This window comes from Rhodamnia argentea, chromosome 4, assembly GCF_020921035.1.
Source record: "Rhodamnia argentea isolate NSW1041297 chromosome 4, ASM2092103v1, whole genome shotgun sequence".
Taxonomy (NCBI): domain Eukaryota; kingdom Viridiplantae; phylum Streptophyta; class Magnoliopsida; order Myrtales; family Myrtaceae; genus Rhodamnia; species Rhodamnia argentea.
The window spans coordinates 26,835,328-26,838,001 of record NC_063153.1 but is presented as its reverse complement, the minus strand read 5'-3'; positions in this window follow the sequence as shown (position 1 = coordinate 26,838,001).

The following is a 2,674-nucleotide window of genomic DNA, read 5'->3' as shown; positions in this document are numbered from 1 at the left end:
AGAGAGAGAGAGAGAGAGTATAGGAGACATCCTGCTCTTTCCCTCTATTAGATTAAATATTAAAGTGGGGTCCACAGGAGATACGGTGTGCGCCCATGCGGGCAACCACACCTCATTGAGCGATTATCCGCTCAAACGTGAAGGATTACGTTGGTTGGTTTTTTACGTCAATAACCGACGTGCTCTCCGTTGTTCTCTACCACTAACTTCATTTTGTCACTTCAAGAAAATAAAAAAAAACGCAGAACGCTCCTCCCATCGTCGATTGTCGTTTGACGGAGAAAAACTCCGAGATCGTAAAGGGCATCTAATCGGTGATCAATAAGGTATGTTCTCGTGATGTATCTTCGTCGATCGCTGAAATTGGTGATTTATTGGGCATGTTTCCGCTGTTTATGAGTATGTATTAGATCGGATTTAGTATCCATCATTGGTATCAGAGCATGTGTTACTTGATTCATGATCGTTTTTGTGTTGATATGGTGCGTTTTGAAGATTTTTAACCCTAATCGCGAAGTTACTGTTCATAGCCTTTTGATTATGATTTGTTGGTCAAAATAGTAAATTGAACATACCATTAGAACGGGCTCGTCGAGACGATGGTTTTGAGTGGTCGTCGGCCCCGAGGGTCCGCCGGAAGCCGCCACATGCGCGCCACGCGCCGCGACAGGGCGAAGTCCCGCGGGGCCGTGGCGTTTCGTCCTTTTTATGTCCATTTTTGTTCGTCATATTTGAGTTATGAATATATCATCGTGTTCGTCTCGAAAAGACGAAAATTTTGGCGAAAATTTGGTCGCCGGAGGAGGCCGGACGGCCGGCCACTCGCTGGCACGCGTCTGGCGGAGCTGCGCGCGGTGAGCCACACGCCGCACGTGCGGCGCACGTGGGGAGGCTGGGCCGCGCGCATGGATGGAGGCCCGTGGCGCATTGGGTCGGGGCCAGCCCAATAACAAAACCCTTTTGTTTTATAAAAACAGGCCCGAAGCAAAAAAGGCCCAGTCCAGCCCTTTTGTCTTAAAAACCCAGGCCATTTAATAATAAAAAAGGAGAGAGGAAATTGGGCCGGCCCATTTCATTTTTTACTAAGACCGGCCCTCGATCCGGGCCCGTGACAGACCCGACCCGGTCTGACCGTTGACCCGTTGATTGTTGACCCGTTGACTGTTGACCGTTGACTTTGACCGTTGACCGTTAACTTTGACCGTTGACCGGAAAAAAAAAAGTATTGTTGGTCAATACTAAGGGGTCTTGTTTTACCTATTATTTTATATGTTATGATATGTTCATAATAGTTACAAAATAATTAGATTTTCGTAATCCATTTGTGTTCTGCATTCGTTGCGGGAACAATGCAATGGGTAAGACAAAATGCGAGAACACCCCAAAGGCCAAGGAGAGTTGAAGCTCGGCAAGCTCTAAGGGAAAAGATTACAATATTGGGTCTTTATAAATGGGATAATGCTTCTGACATTATAACCCATGTTATTAAGGTCAACTAAATGATCTAAGAAATCGTATGGGCCGGACAAGAAATGACTCCAGTAGATGCATTTTATGCACTACAGAACACTATACCCGTAAAATGGCATGGTTTGATGAATAGCGCGTGGTGGAATGATGTTGCCACATATAAGAAATCCGTGTTACATTTCTTACACGATTTTATAAGGATCGGAGCGATGAAGATGTCATCGCTTGCAATGAATGTGTCTTGGCGCGGACAGAATGCGCATTGGCGTAAAGGCAAGGGTCCGCAAAGGTTTTCTTCAAATGAGCTGATTTGGGCTCCTGATTTGATTCATAATCCTCCTCAAGACCTTAATGTTTCTTTTCCTTGTACCAAGGAAATTACATATGCTCATGTTGTAACTGGAACTAGGAGGATCACACGTTATTATATTTAGACTTTTATTTTTAGCTTATTCCTTTCCCGTATATTTTAAGAGACTTTTAGGGACTTGTGATTGTTGTATTGATGATTTCCGTATATGCATTATGTTATGTGTATATATTTCGAGTGGGAGTGTTCACAAGTTTTAGTAATCGTATGATGAACACAAAGTGATGATTGTATTGGTATTGGTTTTAGATAAGAAAATCTGGATGATGATGGGGAACTTAGTGAACTGTTGATTTTAGAATTCTTTTTTTGAAACTATATACCAAGATAATCGAGATGCATGAATATGATTGCATTTGTTGCATACAAATAGACTTTAAATACGTGCTAAATGTTATACTCAGATACTATGGCAACGGCACCTAAAAATATTGTTCTTGAGCTCAATAAGGGTGAGAAATTGAATGGAGAAAATTATGAAATCTAGAATATGAAAATCCAATATGTGCTTGAAGAACTAGAGGCACTGGAAGCTCTTAACCCGACCATGACCGAGCCGGAGGATGGTAATACTGCGCACCACAGAAGAGACAAAGAAGCCTTCGCTGCCTGGAAGAAAAAGAACTCAACTGCTCGCATTACGTTGTTGAGTAGTATGGATAATGACATCATGAGGGAGTTCAGGCAGCATGAAAATGCTAAAGACATGTAGGATGCATTGAAGGCTAGATTTGGTCGGACTTCTGTCACCAAGCCGAGGCGACTTACAATCGGGTTCGACACTTATAAGATGCCACATGGGCAGAATATAAAGCAACATTTGAGGAAGATGTC